This window comes from Mobula hypostoma, chromosome 18 (assembly GCF_963921235.1).
Source record: "Mobula hypostoma chromosome 18, sMobHyp1.1, whole genome shotgun sequence".
Classification (NCBI taxonomy): Eukaryota; Metazoa; Chordata; class Chondrichthyes; order Myliobatiformes; family Myliobatidae; genus Mobula; species Mobula hypostoma.
In genome coordinates, this window is record NC_086114.1 from 14,783,976 (window position 1) to 14,807,579 (window position 23,604).

Below are 23,604 nucleotides of genomic sequence, written 5' to 3' on the forward strand. Positions count from 1 at the left end.
TACTTAGGAGAAATACTACAGCCAATTCCTGAATTTCGCCTTGTTAGGAGAATCTTACAAGTTTGCAATTCCTTGTGTTCTTGTAGATTACTAGTCTGTGTTCTAGGTTACTAGATGGATGCTGAGGGAAGCTAGCTGGGGAGCAAATTCACAATTGTGATTTTTTCCTGGGCGAAATTGATTTATTGAAGTGCAACCTTTTTGAGGGATTTTTAGGCCTGTTTTCTTCCTTTTGCATGGCTTGTAACAGTAAAAGTGCTTTCCGTACAAAATGTTACCCGATTCCAGGGAGGAAAGCTTTAGTCTACTGGTGTTCTTGCAATAGTTTTAAAGTTTAGAGATTTCGCACACTATTTCAATAGTGTCATAGAACACTATAGCAGATAAACAGGCCCTTTGGCCTATCTAATCTATGCCAAACTATTATTCTGCAGAGCACATCGATCCACATCGAGACCAAAACCCTCCACGCCCACCCCCCCCTCACTCAAGTACCCAGCCAAATTTTTCTTAAATTACTCTGTGGACAACAGGTTTGGCTAATCTTTTCACTTGCTAAGTAATTGCTTCAAATGCACGCAATCCAGAAAAAATACATTGTATTAGAATGGGCACAAATAACATATGAAACCCAGCCCCTTTTCATTTGATGATTTGAGCCCAGGGTCTGTGTGTCCATTGTTGAAGTCAAAGGCTCCATGTCTCTGAATCTGAGAGTCCACTGGAGACTGGTATTGGGGGAGGAGGGGTTAGGGAGGGAGGGGTAGGAGGGGTGTGTGCACGCATGTTGGTGGTTGGGAAGGAGACATGGGTCTTGTTTACTGTTGTTTTGTTGCTTCTGTTCTATGAACATGAACTACGAGTCTGTGGTGGCCAGTGTGATCATGCTTGCTGTTGTGTGCTGGGGCAGCAGGCTGAGGGTAGCAGACACCAACAGAATCAACAGACTCATTCGTAAGGCCAGTGGTGTTGTGGGGATGGAACTGGACTGACGGTGGTGTCTGAAAAGAGGATGCTATCCGTTGCATGCCATCTTGGACAATGTCTCCCATCCACTACATAATGTACTGGGTGGGCACAGGAGTACATTCAGCCAGAGACTCATTCCACCGAGATGCAACACTGAGCGTCATAGGAAGTCATTCCTGCCTGAGGCCATCAAACTTTACAACTCCTCCCTTGGAGGGTCAGACACCCTGAGCCAATAGGCTGGTCCTGGACTTATTTCCTGCCATAATTTACATATTGCTATTTAACTATTTATGGTTTTATTACTATTTAATTATTTATGGTGCAAACCAATTTCCCCCGGGATCAATAAAGTATGACTATGATGGGCACGCTGTATCAGTGCTGGAATGTATGGTGACATTTGATATCTGCTCCCAGTATATCCTTAGGTTGTGCTGGTTGTTAACGCAAACAACGTATTTCATTGTATGTTGCGATATAGACTTTAGATAAATAAATATGAATCTGAGATATTGGCATCATACTGACCTCAAACTGAGTTTCATACATGTGCACATGCAATTATATCAGCAAACTTCTTAACCTACAAAATTCTATGCCCATCTCCCAGCTGTGATTCAAGCAGCGTTCACCCAAAACTTTCTGATCCCATGTTAAGAAAAGTAACATCTCATTTCGATCTGCTTATCATCCCTTAGGGTCATCACCCTTTCCTATCACTCCAGTCGTATCATCCAAACAGATATCTGAGGATATCAGGAGGAAATATAGGCATACCGGTAGCTTTAAAGAGTGCAGAGGGACAGATAACCTGGAGTTTGTGTGCATTCATCAATGATAGTAGTTAACTGATCATGAGGGACCTTAAGCTACATTAAAAAGCATCAAGTACAAAGGGTAGGAAATAATGGTCAAACTTCATAGTACTGTGGCTGTAACTTAAAAAACTGAATCCAATTCAGGACACCACACTTTACAAAGCACAAGATGGTACCTGGGAGAATGCAAAAAATTATCTAAATGTTTTTAATAGACTTTAGATTCATAAATTAGACAAAGGAGGTAGGAATTGTTATCCTTCGAGCAGTGGAAGTTAAAAAGGAGATCTGACATATGTGCATAATTATGACAAGTTACGGTAAACAAAGGTGACTATCCTTCCCAGCTGATTGTACAAGAACAAGCATGGACATGAATTTAAGGTACTGAACAAGCAGAGGGACTAAGAATATTTCTTCTGAATGACACTAGTCCATGGAACCCACTGGCAACTAGGGCAGAAGCAGAGGGAAGGACTTCAAAATGAAATTGGATAGACTGGAAGGAAATAATACAGGACTAAGGGGGTAGAATGAGAAAAGGAGACTGACTGGATTGCTCTATACAAATTGGTAGATATTTAGTGGGCCAAACTATAGTGACACTATAACAAACCATGGTACCCAAAAGCAACTCATACCCACCAAATTAGCTTTGTTTTCAGTGCAGCATGCTAATTGCTGGCTGAGATTGAACGTACCTTCACTATAACTATTCTTCCTGCCATTTTGTTTAGCAGAATTACACACTAGCACCTCCTGTTAATGTACAAGTGCCAGAATGCACATTTAATCTTCAATAATCAATCCACATTTAGAAATATTCATAGCAGCAAGCCCAGCTGGTAACTCAGGGCTCTTAAAGTACATAGGAGTAAATCTCTTGAGCAGCCAAGCACCCGCAATATAAACCGGTAGGAATGTTCAATTGCTGTATTTGTTCGAAGTCCCAACCTCAAATTCACCACTGGGGAATGCTCTGCAAAAATTAGAATTGACCCCACACTAGGGGTGGGTAGAGGTTAGAGAAACACACAACTCAGGCTTACAACTGGAAGGACCTGGAGAGTATAATAGCTACATTTTGAAGAGTCGAATTAGCAGGGTAGAATAAGCAGTTTGTAATGTTAGACTTTCAAAGGCAAGACTTCATATCTGTATTCTGAATCAACAAAAATTGCAAACTTTTCATCGACATTTCAACAAAAACCCTCGTCTCAACAAAAAAAAACTGTATCACAAGCCCACTTATTTGAATCTAGCATTAGGCAGAAGAATTATAAACCATGTCTGCAACAGATATAGCTTGCAAGAATATCATGCATGAAGAGCATTAACACAAAGCTGTTAATTTAGGCTTTTTTATTTGCAATATTAACCTTCAGCTAAAAAAAAAATTCTCACTTTAACAGCACTGGCTTTCCAAACAGAGTAGGTTAATTAACAGTACAACAATGAAATGTCAGCACAATAAATGATAGGTGACCACAGAGCCTCCTTGAGTGCACAACTGTACTATTACAAACGATGGGACTGGCCTATTCTGCAGACTGATGCAACACTGAGGGGCATGCACCGACTCCTTCACACAGATAAGCAGCATTCTGCAGTCACAGCATTTAAACACTGGAGGGATTACTGCTTTGTACTCTGACAAAAAGCCTCTACTTCTGCAATCTTGCACACAGGCGTTTCTCCGAGGCTCATTTCTGCAGTTTAGCTGTGAAAGGTTAATAGAGAAAGGGGTGCAACCTTGCCTCTCCCAATTAACGCACATTCTGTCGTCCTCCTTTCAAACAATAGAATGGTGATTATCCGGACAGCCATAGGGCAATAACATTAAGCACTGTGCAGCGTTGTAAATGGCTAAAACCACTAAACGGGTCCACTTTCAATACCATTATCATCACTGAATCATTTATGAGAAACATCTGGCTTGACCATTTCAGTACATTCTCAACACTTAAAATGTAAGCAGAATAAATAGTATTCCTCATACAATCAAGTAAAAAAAAATGTAGTGCAAAATAGGGGCTAAGAAAGCACACCTGGCTGAGATGTTCAGAGCCAAGACTCGCCTGAAAATTCTTCTGGCTGTCTGTTGGTCAGAGCACAGATGAGTCACCGTGTTTCAGCTGCCACAAAGGAACATCAAGAATGGACCAAATAGCAAAATCCCTGTTGATATCACTTCAGCAAATCCACAGGGTTCCAAAATTGCGAATGCACTTTTCCCACTGGTGAATGCTCAAGGTATGCTGGTCAGTCTGATAATTTCTGCAGCATAGGCACCATGAGCAAAATGCAATGCAGATTTTTCAGAGATCTGAGAGATTCTGATGCAGCCACCCAGCACCCAGCTTTCCAGTCAAATTCTTACACCAATAGCAAGGCAGTCTCCCCCACAACTGATAACAGTTCAGCCAATGAGCAATGTGCAACTGAAATTATTAGCATATTCCATCTGCAGCTCAATATACCAATGTGTTTCACACATTATGAACTCAAATGTAGTAATTTTGGATAGCAATTTCCTGCATCTTGAAAAAATTCCAAATGGAAGTTAAAACAGCATAAACATTTAAAAAAAAACAATTCTTCAACCCAAACTTTAAGATGAAGTTAATTAAGGAACATGGGTGGGGCATGAAAACTGAACATACTTGACTCAAACTTTTAAGTCACAAGTAATTGTTGTCATTCCAGTTGGATGATTTAGAATGCTCATCTTTTGCAAAACTCTGGAAAGAAATATGCATAGTTACAATATGGCATTACACCTGCTGTAGCTGCACAAAGTCCAAGATATCCAAAAAATAAAATCACAAGGCATGGAATAGAACAAGGTCATTCAGCCCACTGAGTCTGCTCTGCCATGACTGATTTATTATCCCTTTCAATCCCATTCTACTGCCTTTTCCCATAACCTTTGACATCATGAACCTATCAACCTCCACTTCAAATATACCCAACGACTTGGGCCCCCACAACCATCTTGTGGCAATTAATTTCACAGATTCACCACCCTCTGGCTAAAGAAAATCCCTTAACTCTGTTCTAAAAGGACCTTCTAGTCCAAGACTCTCCCACCAAAGGAAACATCCTCTTCACATCCACTGTATCTACAGCTTTCAATATTCAATAGATTTCATCGAGACATCACCCATTCTTCTTAACTCCAGCGAGTCCAGGCACAGAGCCAAACACTCCTCATACATTAACCCTTTCATCCACAGGAACATTCTTATGAACCTCTGCTGGGCCCTTTCCAAGGCCAGGAGATCCTGTCTTCGATATAGGGTCCAAAACTGCTCAATACTCCAAATGTGGTTTCGCCAATACCTTATAGGGCCTTAACATTACATGCTTACTTTTAAATTCCAGTACTCTTGAAATGAATGCTTCCTTACTCCTGACTCAGCCAGCAAGCTAACCTTTAGGGAATCCTACAATATGAGCTGCAAATCCTTTGGCATTTCCGATTTTTAAATTTGATCATTGTTCAGATTGTCTAGATCATCAGAACATGAGTAAGTCATTACAACAAAGCAGCCAAATCTGTCTCAGCAGTGCATCAACTCTCCAGTGAGATTAACACTGCCATAATACACCTTAAACACCAGAAAGTTTGCAGATGCTGCAAATCCAAAGCAATACCAAATGCTGGAGGAACTCAGCAAGTCAGGCAGCAGCTAAGGAACTGAATAAGCAATCAGTGTTTTGGGCCAAGACCCTTCTTCAGTACTGGAAAGGAATGGGGAAGACATCAGACTAACATGTGAATGGGGGGGGGGCTGAAGAAAGGAGGATAGCTAGAGGGTGATAGGTGAAACTAAGTGGGTGGGAAAGATCAAGAGCTGGAGGAGGGGGGAAATATAACAGAAGACAGTGGACTGTAGAAGAAAGCGAAGAGTGGGGGAGGGGGTGGAGAAAGAGACCCAGGGAAAGTGATAGGCAGGTAAGTAATAGTAAAGGCCATCGTGGGGAATAGAATGGCCTTTTTTTTTGGAGGGGGAGGGAATTTATTTTTTTTTACACTGGAAGGAGAAATCGATATTCATGCCACCAAGTTGGAGGCTATCCAGACAGAATACAAGGTACTGTTGCCCCATCCTGAGCATGGCCTCATCTTAGAACAAGAGGCAGCCATGGACCAACTTGTCAGAATGGGAATGGGAATTAGAATCAGAATTAAAACGTTTGGCCATCGGGAAGTTCTGCTTTTGGCAGATGGACCAGAGGTGCTCAAAGTGTTCCCCAATTTAGGCTGGGTCTCACCAATGCCATATCATGAGCACCTGACACAACAAACCTCACCAGCATGGAAGAGGCCACATCAATACACCTTGCTCCTTAATTATACAAAATAACAAATGCCATCAGCATAAGCAATAATCAGACAGGTAACTTAAAATAACCGCAAGCTCAACCCTCCACATGGCAACTCGATTGAAAAAGTTGTTCTATACTTCAGGTACAGAATGACATTAAGTAATTAACTAAATTATCCATTTTCTCTCACATACAAATTGTCAAGATTCTGCCATTTCGGCAACTACCTCTTTAGTGTCTGACAATTTAAATCAACTTTAATTCGCACAATAATGAAGAGTTGCAATAATATAGTGCTTTGTGATCTTCCAGACTGTATAGGACTGGGGGGGAAGCATTGTGTAATATGGGAAACAGGAATAAGTTATGTACAGCAAGCTCCCACAACAATCCTGAACAGATTCCAGCTGAGGGATAAATATTGGCCTGGACACTAGGGATATTAATTTTAAAGGTTTTTCATTAAGTAGTACTGGTAGCATCCATTTAAAAACCTGAGTGGCAAGACAGTACCTCTGTCAAAGAAGCATTCCCTCAGTGAAGTGTCAGACTAGCTTTCTATGCTCAGATTGGAATAGAGCTTCTGTGACTAATTTCCATGTTTCATTAATACTCCCATATTACTTACTATAGCTCATTAATATCATGGGAGTATTAAAAAGTTAAATATCAAGCATCATTCGAGATATCAGTAAAAGTAGTTGGTCAAACAGCTCTATTTTTAAAAGGAGCATAACAAACAGGTAAGGTTTCAGTTGACATAATAGTTTGAGTTGTTTCTGGACTAGCACCACAACCTCAAATTCCTGCAATTTTTTAGATATAAGTTACTAGTTGTAAAACCACTTAACCAGTATGGGTAGGCTCAGCAAAAATTGTTCAATTGTTACCACATGGCTCCAAAAGTAAAACCATACCTTCCACCCCCATTATCTTCTAGCTTGTACTTCTTCAACCTCCCCCTAATTTATTGTCTTCTTCTCCCCCCCCTTCCTTTTCTGTACTGATGAAGCATCTCAGCCCAAAACCTCAACTCTTTACTCCTTTCCATAGATGCTGCCTGACCTGTAGAACTCCTTCAGCATTTTGTCCGATACTCTGGATTTCCAGCATCGGTAGAATCTCATGTTTAATCTTTTATTGTATGGCATTTCTTTCACAGAAGATTAGCAAAAAAAAAAAAAATGAAGTCCAAGGATAAGATAAGATACTGGTAAATTCTTATTGCTTCAGTAACAAAGCTTACATTGCAAAGGCACAGCCAAAATGCAAACATTTAATTTAGTGCAAGTCACCTTGCTCACAAGATCCGTACTGAGCCTGTTCCATCATTGTATTAGATCAGCTCCATTTACCCAATATTGATCAATCTGGCTCATCACCTTCTGTACAAGTCTCCTAATCAAGTGTTCTGTCAATTGACAGAACACTGTAGGGGTGTATTCCTACTATCCTTTGTGTAACACAATTTGCCCCTAGATTTCACTCAATATCCTAGTAAGATAGTTTATTAGGTTCTTCTGCTGGATTCCACGAGATTTCTTTCTACTTACTGCAAATATTCCTTGCATCATTTTAAATATACCTCAATAACCTTCATAACATTAAGTTTTGTTAAAGGTACTATATCAGCAGGTAAGAACTGACAGATAAACCAGAGGTTCTTGGTTCTACGGTTATAATTTAGCACCATTTCCTGCATCAATATAATAAATAAATTTACAGAACTTTCCAAAGCCTTATTAAAGTAAAGCACAGTATACCCAATGATCAGAAATCCAAAGAAAATGATTAGTAGAAATCTTTTTAATCTTTGCAACTTCATCACCCTCTGTCACTTCCAAGGTGGCGGTACACCCTGTCACAACCACCACTCCAGCTCTAAATAGTGGTGTAAAGTTTTGTTCTTTACCTTTGAGGTAATATTACTTTATGTGGTTGGATTGAGTTTTTCTCCAATCTAGGCAATTCATTTGCAACCGTTTTATCATACGAGGAGACATATTCAGTGGCGTACACATGTATACCGTTGTAATGAATATGAATGAACGCTGATCTTACTATTATGCAGGCAGAAGAGCTAAAAAATGTTTCATAAAACTCACTGTCTCTGCTATCAGTATCCTTCCTCCTCCCATCTTCCTGGAAAGAGGAGCATGGCAACTCAGTTGAGAAAATTCCAGGACAATTCTGATAAAGATTCCACTGATAAACACTTTCCTGGAAATATATTTGATATAACTCTACTACTATTTAAAACATGGTTTCTAAGGGACTGTCAGCAAAACTAATACACAAGACACCATCATTACAAACCTTCACATGAAGAGCACCGATTACAAAATGCTATTTCCATGCATCATGTGGAGGATGCACACTTGATAACTATTGTACTCTAAATTGCATTTGACAAGTTAATAGCATCAAAACAACTGAAGCACAACATTGCTCAGGTGCAAAAATATTCCTTGTATCACACGAGATAAATTAAGCAGATTATGTACTTATGACAAGAAACAATGATTCAGGCAATCATTTTTAGTTGTAGACTGCTTTATTCCAATGCAGATTTCACTAAAGCCCTTGGCAAAAAAAAAATCTAATCAAGTGTTAGTGTTGGGGGGGGGGGAGGAATGTGGTGGGGGTGGGGGTGTCAGGGATGAAATGTACCATTGCTGGCAGCTTGCAAGTAATCAGATGTCAATGTATTCAGCTCTGGCTGAAGAAATAAGCTTTCAATGTTTAATTATACTAAAAATGCTTTCAATGACTTTTAATCTTTCAAGTTGGAAGCCCTAGATATCAAATTACTACTTAAATTCCATTACAAGAACAGTTTCTTTTGAATATTTGTACCATTCTCTGCTCTCCTATAACCAAGCATTTACAGGCATCAAATATTGAGACAAGGCGGCACCTTGCAACCACATCAATATATCTAGTTTTCTTTTACACTTCAACCTTGGCTTTGTCCTCAACAATTGATCTAGCCTCTTCATTTAAACTACGTTATAAATCCTATTCTAATTTGCACCTGCATTATGAAACCCACTCACTCCAAGCAACAGCTTTATCCAATTATTGTGCTTCATTTATTAATCTTTTTGCAATTATTATTAGTCTACTTACAATTACTATCTTGTATAATTACAATAACTGTGCAGTCAATTGGAAACATCTAATTATCCATAAGACCATAAGATATAGGAGCAGAATTAGGCCATTTGGCCTATCAAATTTGTTCTACCATTTTATCATGGCTGATCCACCCCCCCCCACCAGCCCCAGTCTCCGCTTTCTCCCCATATCCCTTCATGCCCTGACTAATCAAGAATCTATCAACTTCTTCCTTAAATATACCCAATGCCTTAGCCTCCACAGCCGACTATGACAACAAATTCAACAGATTCACCACTCTCTGGCTAAAGAAATTCCTCCTCATCTCTGTTCAACCTATATGGGAGGTTTTGGAGAAGTCCTGTCTGTGCTTAGTGGAAGATATGGTATGAAGTTTCATTTTTATTCGAAAGACAACTAATCAGCATTAAAAACTGTGTAGGCTTACAATTAGAATTTCCCTCAGACTAACCAGCACCTTTTCTGAAGGAGAAACAATTTCATATTCAGTTAAATTTGAATTGAGCAAATTTCATCACAAAGATGACCACAGTAACATTTAAAAGGTCAACTTTCATAAAACCTTGAGCACTCTTGTTCTAGCATTCATAAGCTGCATATTTATCACTGTGCGTATTGATAGCCCCAAACAGTGTATCACAGCAAAACCATAAATCAATAAGGCATTAGGACTTCGAGTCAATAAAACAGTGTTCGAGCTTCTAGTCTCCCACAAGTTTAGGCAAATTTAAGCAGCTACTAATAGAATTAAAAACCATACTTGCCAATACAGGCCAACATACATTTCAGGTGCCTTCACTAAAGTGATGCTCAGTAGCATTTAATCCTTTTCTTTAAAAGATGAAATACTGTACACGTTTCTCTTTTATACCCTGATTGGGAAGTGACTTCAGAATCAAAACAATTGGAGTTCTCCTATCCACATAGGACATTAGAGCAGGGGTTCTCAACTTGGGGCCCACAGACTTCTTCCTTAATGGTATTGGTTCAGGCACCACAGCATATCGATGGAACTGAACCTAATGCTTGGGTGACAATTTAGGCACTGTACTGAATCAGAAAGGTCAGGTACAGGCTGAATCAAAGTGGTGAGGTCCAGGCCCCAGAGCATATCGAGGCCCAACCCGAAGTTTGAACGACGATTTAGGCTGCAGGCTAGATTGAAACGGTCAGGGTGTCAGGGCCTCAAGGTGACTTAATAAATGCACAGTCGTCCCTCGGCATTCGCGGGGGATTGGTTCCAGGACGCCCCGCAGATACCAAGATCCACGGATGCTCAAGTCCCTCATATAAAATAGTGTAGTATTTGCATATAACCTACGCACATCCTCCCATATACTTTAAATCATTTCTAAATTACTAATACCTAATACAATGTAAATGCCGTGTAAATAGTTTTATACTGTATTGTTTAGGGAATAATGACAAGAAAAAGTCTGTACATGTTCAGTACAGACGCAACCATCGTAGCTCTTCTGGGAAGGCTGATGCTGCCTTGGCTTCAGCCGATGCCAATTCTCCCGTGATCTTGAGGCTGTAGCACTTTACGTAGCCAGCCAGCCATCCCTTACTAGCCTTAAATTCCTTCCTCTCGCTCACAACACAAGTAGCAAACGAACAAGACGCAAGGCGAACAATGCTCAACAACGAGTGCTGGAGAGAGACTGAGGATCTGTGAAATGGCTGGAGGCTACAGCAGGGTACGCCTACACGTCACTTCATTTGCGTGGATTCAGCGTAGTGCTCGGTGCGCGGCAAATTCAAGTTTTGCTTTGTGGAACTTTCTTTCGAATAGTTTCGATCCGCGGTTGGTTGAATCCGTGGATGCGGAATCCGAAGATACGGAGGGCCGAGTGTACTTTGAACTCTGGTCCATGGCGTAAGAGGGTTGGAAACTCCTGCACTAGAGGAATCAGTGTACTTAGTCATTTAGCATACAGTTTAACACCAGACCACAAAATATCCAGAGAATCTGTTTTCTCAAGCATTTTTTAAGACTACCTATGCACTGCAATTGCTACAATAATGGCTTAGAGACAGATATATACACACGTCTGAAGATTAGATTAAAATAAGAGTAATGCTTCAAGATTTATAGAAGTCGATTTGAGCATTAAGTCACTCTATAATGAAATTTGTCAAACCCAAATTCAACTAAACCTGAAATTGTTTCTCCAACAGAAAAGGAAGTTGGAGACAAATTCTATTGGCAAAGTAACATAGCACTTGAAACCCTGATTACCTGCTTATGCATTATGAATTAAATAAAAATACTGTTTTATGCCACCTCTTCCATCAATGATTGATAGCACACCTTAAAGCTCCACAGTTAAGAGTAAAATGCTACTTTCCAGTTGAATGAAGCAGGATACTAATAGCAGATAAAACTCTAGCTTTAGTGTTGGGGAGGTAATCATAAGTTGCAGGACAAAAAAATTGCACCAGAAATTTCTTGCATAATGCTTTAAATGAAATCAATCTAACCATCTCCAACATGATAGCCAGCTACTTTCAAATGACAGCTAAAACACACACGTTAAACAAATGAACATGTCACTACTTCAAGCCTAAATATATATTCAATTTCTATAATACAAAATATGAACCCTGTCTATGTCAGAGCTTAGTCTCCAATCATTTCGCTCTTCCTTGCAGTTGGACCACTCTGCTAAATCTGTAGCTACAGCCAGCCGACATTAGAAGAACTCATGGACAACTATACTAAGTGGTCATTTTATTAGGTACACCTACTTGTTAATGCAAATATCTACTTAAAGTCAATCATGTGGCAGCAATTCAATGCATAAAAGCATGCATATATGGTCAAGAGGCTCGGTTGTTCAACCAAACATCAAAATGGGGAAGAAATGTGATCTCAATGACTTTGACTTTGTTGGTGCTAGACGGTGTGGTTTGAGCATCTCAGAAACTGATCTCCTGGAATTTTCACACACAACAGTCTGTAGCGTTTACAGAGAATGATGTAAGAAACAAAAATATCCAGTAAATGGCATCTCTGTGGGCGAAAGTGCCTTGTTAAAGACAAAGGTCAAAGGAGAATGGCCAGACTGTTTGAAGCTGGCCGGAAGGCAACAGTAACCCAAGTAACCATGACTTACAACAGTGGTGTGCAGGACAGCATCTCTGAATGCACATGTTGAAATGGATGGGCTACAGCAGCAGAAGACCACACTGGGTTCCACTTCTGTACCTAAAGTGGCCACTCCCACTCAGAACTAGAGTAGATGAAAATTATCTTTGACTGAAGGACAAAAACAACACTAATCTAACTGCAAACTAAAGCACATCATCTTATTGAGATCAAAACCTTAAAGTTACATCTTAAACAATAATTAAAGCAGGGAGTATTCACACGAATATAACCAGTAACTCATCTATTTGCCCAAGTCTAGAATTCAGTGTGTTCATTATAGATTTGATATCCGCTACCTTCCCACCCAAACCAATACAGATGGAGAGAATTTACAGTATTTCTAAACTAGATGTGGCGGACGATTTGAAAAAAAAAACAAGTTAAATGTAGTTTTAACAACTATAGGGCATGAGAGGCAATTGACACAGAAATGAGAGCCACAAGATATATTCAAAATAGCTATCACTATCAAGTTTTTCAGAAATAACTACTATGCCACGCCAGTGGTTTTTGGAACTGTCTGGTGAAGGAAACCATTGAAATAAGACTAGAGAATAACAATTTCAACAAAGGCAAAGGTCTCATTTTAAGAAATGGACTACAATTTTAAACAACGCAAGACAGCATAAACCTGATTGGTTAGTCCTCAACCAATCAGGAGGGACAGACGACAGGAGTTGAGTATTTCACCAGAATAGATAGGCCTAGGCATCATCCCTGATGAAGATGGCAGAGTCTATCATCAAAACGTCGGTTAAAATCAACACCTGGCCCTGGCTGGAGGTCCGAGACCAACTTATGCATCAAAAATAATTGTTAATCTAAAAATAAATTTAATGTTTAGTGTTCAAATTCAATTTAAATAACAATGTGCAGGGAGAGTTGAGGGAGGGAAACATTGCAATGGTGCTTTCACATGGCACTGACGCAAGTCTATGCGAAGAGAACCAATTTCATCATGAATAGCAATTAAAATAGTTGTTTCTTCCTTGTGATTGGCATCAATGTGCCTCATACCTGCTTATCATCAGCACTTTCAATTGAAAGTGCAAATTAAATCCAAAAGGACTTTACAATTTTCACAAATACACTCAATATACAAACAGTATTTGACGCAGATTACTTTGGAAAATGAAGTGTGGCCTTATATTCCATCATTCAAGTGTGGTTTTAAAGTGACATTTAACTGCCACAAGTAACTCCAAAAAGGCAATCATGACTGACAAAGGCTCATCCATGCCTTTCACATCAGACATTAAATAAAGTATGCAGCAGCTGAAGGACTTCAACTTTAGGCAATTGACCAAAATTACTTTAATTTTAATTAAACAGCTCAAAAAAAAAATCAGAACCAGGTTTATTATCACTGACAGATATTGTGAAATTTGTTGTCTTGCAGCAGTAGCACTGTGCAATACATGAAAAACACTACAAACTAGAATAAAAAATATATTAAAATATAAATAACTAGTGCAGAAAGAGCCAAATGGCATGATGGTGCTCATGGACCGTTCAGAAATCTAATGGCAGATGGGAAGAAGCTGCTCTTAAAACACCAAGTGTTCATCTTCAGGCTCCTGTGCATCTTCCCTGATGGGAGTAATGAGAAGAGGGCATGTCATGGATGGTGAGGGTCTGCAATGAAGGGTACAGGCTTCATAAGGCATCATCTTTTGAACATGTCCTCGTTGGTGGGGAGGCTGGTGTCCATGATGTAGCTGGCTGGGTCTACAACCCTCTGCATTGGAGCCTCCATACCAAGCAGTGATGCAACCACTCAATGCTCTCCGCAGCACATCTGTAGAAATGGTGACACACCAAATCTCCTCAAACTCCTAATGAAGCTTAGCCACATCAACATGTTGGGCCCAGAATGCATCCCCTCAGATGTTGGCCCCCAGGAACTTGAAGCTGCTCACCCTTTCCAGTGTTGATCTCTTGATCTAGTACACAAAGTTGCATTAATATTAAACACGGTTTACTAAACACCAAGCTGCTTATATCAAAGTTGACTCTGATACAGAGAAGGGTGTGAAGCTGCTAGTGAATTAGCACTAAATTTCAAAAACTTGTCACAAATTACAATTTGCAGCTGTGCCCTTGCACTAAGAATGCACAATGAAGGAACTGAAAACTGATAAGTAGAATGTTTTTTTTAAAATGTGAATTGCAATTTACATACTGTGCATCTATTAAAACCTGAAAAATTATTTGATAATCACAAAACTGCTTGGTCAATGCGCACTTGATAGCTACAAATAGCAATTTTGTGTGTGTTGAACAATTTTTGATACACCTCTCATTCTAAAGCTTCAAGGAATTTTCAGTAATTCCATTTTGATTGAGATGTTTCATTAACTTCAAATTCTCCACCCTCCAGCAGACAGCAAGCATCTTTTCTTCCCCAGGGTCGAAGCGTGTGGGTGGGTGGGTGCCTGGAATTTGCTGCTTGGGGTGGAGGTGCAGGTAGATACAAAAAAAGGCATTTAATAGGCTCTTAGATAGGCACAGGACTATGTAGAGAATGGAGTAATATGGACCATATGCAGGAAGAAGGAACAGTGTGTCATTTGCTTGAGTAGTTCCATGCAATATTGTGGGCCAAAAGGCCCGTTCTGGTGCTGTATTATGTGTTCCAAAAACTCAGGTGAATAAGACTTTGCTGTTCTCCCTGTGCCACTGAGTTTAAATTTATGTCTCATACTTTTGACTCCTCTGCCAAAGGAAATAGATCTTTATTATTTAAACTCTTTCCAGGCCCTCGTGCTCTAAAGAAAACAAACCATGTTTCAGTCTCACCTCAGAGCTACGGTTTTCTGGCTTTACATTTTTTACAATACAAACCGATGTTGAAAACACTCAGCAGGTCAGGCAGCATCTGTGGCAAAAGGAACAGTATCAACATTCCAGGTCAAAAACCATGATCAGAAGACAATTGATTCTGGTGAAAGATATACAATTGGTAACATTTCTCTTGCCATAAATACTACCTGACCTGCTGACTATTTCCAGCATTTTCTGATTTTCATTTCAGGTGCCCAGAATTTGCAGCTGTTCTGATTTTCAAGTTCCTCTAATCCAGTTCAGTGACATGATGCCTGCAGTGTTCAAACTGTGATTTAACATAACTTCCCATTCTTATATTAAATGAATTGGCCAAGAAACAAAAGCATCCCACCTTAATGCCTTGACCTGCTACCTTTAAAGGACCTGTGGATGTACATCATTCCTCTACACCATTAACAGCTCAAAGTTGAAATTTCACACTAAAAGTTAGTATGTCACCATATACCACCCTGAAATTCATTTTCTTGCAGGCATTCACAGTCAAACAAAGAAACACAATTGCAGCTGGGAGCATTCCAGAGTTCATTGTTCAATTCCAGAGCTGTCTGTAAGGAGGCTGGACATCCTCCCCATGAAATGCATGAGTTTTCCCTGAGTGCTCCAGTTTTGCTCCCACAGTCTAAAGACGTACAAGGTAGGTTAGTTGATCATTGTAATTTATCCAATGATTAGGTTAGGGTTAATGGGGTGTAGCTCGAGGGTCTGGATGGGCTTACTCCACACTGTATCACTAAAATAAAAATCAATAAACAAAGAATCAATGAAAAACTATGAACAAGTACTGACAATACCAATGTGGAAAAGAAACTGCAAATACACAAAACACAAATAATAATAAGTTACTAATACATAATACTGAGAACATGAGTTATAAGTGATTCCACAGGTTGTGGAATCAGTTCGAAGTTCTCCAGGAGCATGATGGTTGCAGGATATTAACTGTTCCTGAAACTGGTGGTGTGGGACCTAGGGGTCCTGTGCCCCTTTTCCCCAATGGCAGCAGCGAGAAGAGAGAATGGTGGGGGAATATTTGTCTGTTCTCTTTCGTCCTTGCAGCTTCCGAACTGCATTATTCCACAAGGAGATTAAAACTCCATTTGCTAAACTTCTGCCAAAATAACTAAACCATCAAAAACTAGGATAATACCAAACAGTGAGCTTAACTAGCAAAAGGAAAAAAATGACAGAATCTATTAAGTGCAATGGATCACTAAGAAAACAAATCGATGGGAAGAATCAAAATGATCAAATACGAAAGCAGCTTGACAAATATGCATTTGAGGTTGCAACTCGCAGAAAAGCAAATCAGCCGATATGACATATTTGGACTTACAGTAGGCTTTTGAAAAGATGCCAAGGATTAGATTTCATGTTACAGGGTTGATACACTGAGTTCAGGATTGGTTAACAGAAAGTAGGAATAAACAAATTATTTCCGGACAAACTTCGATAATAAGTCTGCATGCACACACATTTCTTCCTAGAACCAGTTCCCTCACTTCATTTGAACACTCTGTACACTGCAGTTACTCTCTGACTGCACTGATAGCACCACCCAGACTTACAACATCTACGGCCTGGGACTGCAGGTGCATGGAAAACACTAACACCTGCAATTTCTCCTCCACGTCGGGAACCACCTCAGCTTGAAAATAAATCACTGATTCCTTAATCACGGGATCTACAATTTGGAAATCCTTTCCGAGGAGTTCTGCAGTAAGACTTTCACGAGGAGAACTATGCAGTACAAGGTAGCAGCTCAATGCATCAACGGCTTTAAAAAAACTAATTAAATGCCGGCCAAAAACAGGAATTAAAAGGTTACTTTTGAATAGGCAAGAATAATGGTTCCAAAATTTTTTTTTCCATACCAGGTCTCTTGTATTCTTACAAATGAAACCTGGTACTTTTCAATGTTGCACAAGATTGGTGCCACAGTTGATTTGATCGAGCATCAACTTGAAAACAACCCGAAATTGACCCAAACATTTCATCAGGTCTTACTTGGCAATTCTTCTGTAAAACAGCATGAAACCCTTCATTACTTTAAAGGCATTAAGTAGTCATATGATCTGTGCAATAAACCTACAATGGACTTGAGTTGTTAAGGCTGTGCAGTGATTATAGCCTTCCAGGCAATTTAACTTACAATTTCTAACTCCAGAAAATAACCATTCCTCATCTGTAGTCCTTCATGTTTAATGGTGTCTCATTAACTTCACCTTATGGACAGCCTCCTAAACTCTAGCCTAGACCTGGTTTTATCATACCTGATTTCCCCAGTGCAACAGCATCTAAAATGAAAAAATATTTTCAATAACTGCAATGCTCTGTTACAAATAAGAGAAAATCTGCAAATGCTGGTAATCCAAATAACACACACAAAATGCTGGAGGAACTCAGACGACCAGGCAGCATCTATGGAAAAGAGTGGACAGTTAACATTTCAGGCCGAGACCCTTCATCAGGACTTGAAAAAAGATGAGAATTCAGAGTAAGGAGGTGAGGGATTTTATTCATTTTATTTACCTGACACTGTCAGTTATGCTCAATGCTTGTGATCAACTGCTTAATAATAATCAACGAGGACTGAGTGTCCTCATAATCTAATCTAATTATACAATTCTTTACACAATATTGCTTGAAATGTGGCATGAGACCAGTCCCTTGCATATCTCTTCATGTTTAGGCCCAAGTGCACAGAATTGAAATCACCTCATCTCCCCATACACAAATACCAAGATCCAATTCCACCCTACCTTGACATGCTAACACCATATCCCACCACCCATATTCAAATCCATCAACTGGATCATCATAAGACCACAAGACATAGGAGTAGAATTAGACCATTCAGCCTACCGAATCTACTCTGCCATTTTATCATGACTGATCCCAGCCTTTGAAGGTGGGTAGCATCCTCTGTGCTACCCACCTTTAAAGGTCTCTTTGTAATCAATTCCCACCCCAGTGTCATCGCACATATTGATTAAAATGCTCGACCAAAGCTGATCTCCACAGTCAAGAGAACATGGCACCTTTTCATTTCTTAAATTATCAAGACCCAAGTCACAATACAAAACTGTCCACAATCTGAATGGTGTAGGCTCTCGTACTCTGTACATAAAAACATCTTCCAATATCTTGGCCAATATTTTAAATTTTTAGTGAACCATTTCTTATGGAGGTTCACAAAAATATGATTCCAGGACTGAAAGGCTTGTCAAATGAGGAACTTTTGATAGCTTTGGGCTAGTACTCACTGGAATGCAGAAGAATTGGGGGGAGGGGGAGGGGGTCCTCATTGAAACCTATTGAATGTTGAAAGGCCTCGAGAGAGTGGATGCTGAGAGGATGTTCCCTATGGCAGGGGAGTCCAAGACCAGAGAACAGAGCCTCAGAATAGAAGTATGTCCATTTACAAAAGAGATGAGAATGAATTTCTTTAGCCAGAGAGTGGTGAATCTGTGGAATTCATTGCCACAGGTGGCTATGGAGGCAAAGCCATTGGGTATATTGTGTATATATTGGGTGTGTTGCTTGAATTTTCAGCATCTGCAGATTTCAATAGACAATAGGTGCAGGAGTAGGCCATTTGGCCCTTCGAGCTAGCACCGCCATTCACTGTGATCATGGCTGATCATCCACAATCAGTACCTTGTTCCTGTCTTCTCCCCATATCCCTCGACTCCGCTATCATTAAGAGCTCTATCTAACTCTTTCTTGAAAGCATCCAGAGAATTGGCCTCCACTGCCCTCTGAGGCAGAGCATTCCACAGATCCACAACTCTCTGGGTGAAAAAGTTTTTCCTCAACTCCGTTCTAAATGGCCTACCCCTTATTCTCAAACTGTGGTCTCTGGTTCGGAACTCCCCCAACATCGGAAACATGTTTCCTGCCTCTAGTATGTCCAATCCCTTAATAATCTTATATGTTTCAATCAGATTCCTTCTCATTCTTCTAAATTCCAGTGTATACAAGCCCAGTCGCTCCAATCTTTCAACATATGACAGTCCCGCCATCCCGGGAATTAACCTCGTGAACCTCCACTGCACTCCCTCAATAGCAAGAATGTCCTTCCTCAAATTTGGAGACCAAATGTTTCCTCGTGTTTGGGTATATTTAAAGCAGAGGTTGATAGATTTTTGATTAGATGGAACATGAAAGGATATGGGGAGAAGGCAGGAGATTGGGACTGAGAAGGAAAAAGAACCAGCCATGATGAAATGCCAGAGAAGACTCGATAGGCCAAATTGCCTAATTCTGCTTCTGTATCTTATGGTTTGTTTCGGGAAGCAATATGAAGCTTGGGATTTAAAAGCTGGTATTTGTGAACAAATGTCATCTTGATTTCAAACATACCATTTCCAATATTTCCAACTGTTTTAAGAGATACCACACTAATTGCATCTTTAAAAATGTTGTTTTCCTCCTCATCCATAATTCTGGCCATCTTCAAAGTTACATCAATTGCAAGCTCTCCATTGCCCAGGAGCTCAACTTTGGAATTCCTTAATCAAGTACTTGATTATCAGAACTTTCCCAGCCCAGTTTGTAACATTCAAAGAAAAGAATCTGAAAAACTCTACGCGCACACAGTCATGATCCAAATTCACCTCAACTAACCACATGATAACTTCTTACTTGTCCATGGTAGGCCCAAGAAAGTTTAACTTAAAGGTACTACAATTCACCCTAACTCAAAACCAAATTATTATTCCACTTTTGTTTACAACATTAAAACTCTGGTTAAGCATGAAGAAAAAGCCACCTATATTTTGGGGTATGGGTAAGAGACAGAGTGGAAGACTGAGAATGAACAAGTGAGGATGGATTGCATGGTTACCAAGTGTACATGTGTTCAAAATTGCTCAATGTTTTACATAATTAAAAAGCATGACCTGAAAAATGTGCTACATTTAGCAATTGCCATCTATAAACACAGAACAGGAAGGTGCAGGCACAAACTAGTACCTACCAGCAGTAACAGAACCACAAAAATTCAAAGCATGTCTATATAAAGTAATTTTCTCAAACCTTAAATTAGGGGATGACAAAATACTACAAGTGCTAGTGACTTCTTCAAACCACAAAAGGAAATGACTCTACCAAGATGCGCAATGCGAATCAGTTAAAAACTGCAGCCCAGTTCACCAGCCAACCAGAAAACAACTGCTTCCATAAACCCCAGAATGATGATCAACTTCTCTGTACACCAAATTACTTCACAACTGAATAGGGAAAATTCACACAATACATTTTTACCACATCAGAAACAAAACCCTTTAGTAATGTTCCAAGATAATGGTTGATCTTAAGTTCAGCCTTGTGTCCATAACCTTGAATATCTGTACAGTTGAGTGACAAAACCGTGTAGTGCTATTAAGATCCAAAATTGATTCATACTCTTTACAAACAGAATTTACCAAATCATGACATCTAAATTACATTTTTACAGGCATGAGCAATGTTTCAGATTAAACATTTAAAATTAATAGAGAAGTATTACACCCACACACTTAATGTCCTCAATTTGACAACTAGTCTCACCATCCATGGGTTTCTTTCTGCAATATTGTATTATTAAAATAGGTCAGTTAAATTTGAAAAGAACAAGTGGTATATCCTGTCGTAAAACAACAGAACATAGCAACAAGCCCTTCAGTCCTCAACGCTGTGCTGAACTAATTCAACCAAACACCTAAATGAATCCATTCTGCCAACATCCATTTCCTCCATTCTTTGCACGTTCATGTGCCTATAGAAGAGACTCTTAAACGTCTCTATTATAGTTTCTCCACTACCACCCCATTGCAGCATATTCCAAGGACCCACTGGTCTAAAATACTTGCCCAGCACAGCTCCTTTGAACTTATCCCCTCTCACCTTAAGCACATGCCCTCTAGTATTAGATATTTCAATTCTGGGAAAAGATACTAAGCTACCCAATCTATGCCTCTCAACCTTATAAATTTCTGTCAGGTCTCCCCTCTTGATCAAGTTTAAGGGAATGGGGGATTCTCAGATTCCTGTAAACAATGGATTCAGTACTGACTATGTCTGTGACTGCAGTGTGTTTGAATAATGTCTCACAGCTGCCTTCTCTGGAGCAAGATGATTAAAGTTCGCCCAGATCCACACAAGATGTCTCTGGGCTTTTCACACCTTTTGATTTTGACAAAAAGCAGTACCTGATGGAAATTAGACAGAACATTCCTATTCTTAATTAAAGCATAAATTTGACGGATGTTCTTATCTTTGTAATTAAGTTGTGGCTCCAGCAAACCAGGTAGGACATTCTTTTCTTTAATTAAGGTGGCTAGAGTGTCTAACAAATTGATTGTACTTTTGTATCAATAGTCCATTGACTTGACCAGAACAGTTATCAAACTGATTGTTCTTTTGTATCACTGGTCTTATAACTTCTGACAACTCTGACAGCGGGCAGTGAACTTGTAGAACAGCCGGGGAGATGAGAAAGGGTCTCTACCTGATGTCGGGTCCAAGTTCACTCGCCGGCTGAGCTCGAAGAAATAAATGGGTGAAAAGATAAGCAATGATCTTTTTGTGCTGTCGTTATTTGATCCAGCAAAGTTACATTTACACTCTGCCTCCACTACTTCACGGAAAACAACAAGTTTCTCCAATCTTTCCAAAATATACATGCTCTCTGATCCAGGCAGCATCTTGGTAAATCAACATCCTTCTTATTCAAAGTACATTTATTATCAAAATAAGTATGTAACCCTGAGATTGGTCTTCTCCACAGCCACAAAACAAAGAAAACCATGGAAACCATTAAAAAATATGACACCCCCCACATGCAAAAAACAAATTGTGCAAACAGCAACAAGGAAGAACAATATAAAACACAAAACTGAAAGAATCCATATTCAGTTCAGCTCAGTGTTCATTATCAGCAGGTTGCCGTGATCCAAAGTCACCCAAAGTAACAACAGAAAAAGTGACCAGGAACTGCAGTCAAATCCATAACCTACAGACCCAGAACTTCAGTGCCATCTTCCAACAGCATCGAGGAGAGAGGTCATTCGAAAGCAGGGACCTTCCCTCAGGAGCAGCAAGCAACAAGGAGAGGGAGACCGTCACTTGCAAACACCTTCCTCCAGCAGCAGCGAGAGGGAGGTGTGACCAGAACCGAATGCAAAGCTCCAGATGCACTCAACCACAGTTCTGTGAAAATTCTCATTTCTTGATTTATTTCTTTATTCTAGAAAATGGTCAACTGAAGTACATTCAATTCAATTCTGAGGGAGAATTGTAGATAAAACAGACTTGACTGATTTTAATATCACTGACATATGCCATGAAAATTGTTTTTCTGCAGTACAGTGGAATACATAAAAGTCATAAATTACAAGAACAGAAAATGTAAGTAGTGCAAAGAGAGAGCAAAAATGAGTAACGTTCATGGGTTGATTCATTGTCCGTTCAGAAATCCAATGGTGGAGGGGAAAAACTTGTTCCTAAAATTGAATGTTTTCAATATGGAAGTGTTAATTTATCGGAAAATGCAAGCCAGAGTAAAACTCTATTAAACCAGCAAGCTCAGCATTTTGGTGGCGCCAGAAGAACAGATGTTATTCTATTAATACTCGACCACACTTTCAGAATCACTGTTACACACAGCAGTAATACATTTACTAGAGATCCTGGTGCGAGGAAGTGAACATGGGAACTGTGGTGCCAGTGAGTCAGATGTCAGTCCATTGGAATCTCCAAAAAGATACAGTAGGTGCTTGGAATTTTGCTGCATTTCTTGGTTCTATGCACCTGGGGGAAGAGGGTTATAGTGGCACTTGCAACCAGGAGCAGTTTTTAGCCATTGTTGTGATTAGGGTTATCTTTCAGATTTCGGTTCACTACTGTACACTTGATCATCTTCTGGTGGATCACAGTGTTTCCAAATATTACCTACAATAAAAAGCTTAATTCTATGTGTATTTGGGTCTCAGTCTAGAACAAAACAGTTGTGCTTACTTGTATTGCATGCAGCATTTGGTAGGAAGCAAGGCATAGGTTGGAGAAGCTAACTTGGTCAATTAGTTCCCCACCACTAATTCATAGGATATAGAACAGTACAAGAGGAACAGGCCCTTCAGTCCATAGTATTGTGAACTAACTAAATTAATCAAATGTTCGTAATCTCTTTTGTCAACACAATGTCCATATTCTTTCAGTTCCAGGACATTCATGTACCTATTAAAGAGCTTCTATTATATTTGTCTTCACTACCACCCCAGACAGCTTATTCCAGACACACAACATTATTAAAAAGAACACTTGCTCTGCACATCACCTTTGAACTACCCCTTCTCACCTTAG

At 39.7% G+C, this 23,604-nt stretch overlaps 1 protein-coding gene across 4 annotated transcripts in view; it reads right to left on the minus strand.

The window, feature by feature from the left end:
• The window catches only part of csk (C-terminal Src kinase), a 138,290-nt gene that overhangs the window by 53,349 nt on the left and 61,337 nt on the right, over positions 1-23,604 (minus strand). Inside the window, exon 1 of one of the 4 annotated variants that reach the window (XM_063070486.1) lies at positions 3,839-4,117. The exons of the other annotated variants lie outside the window; for them this stretch is intronic. The gene's annotated coding sequence lies outside the window, so the exon portion shown is untranslated. Of the gene's footprint in view, positions 1-3,838; positions 4,118-23,604 lie in introns of those variants that run through there. 4 annotated transcript variants of the gene reach the window in all.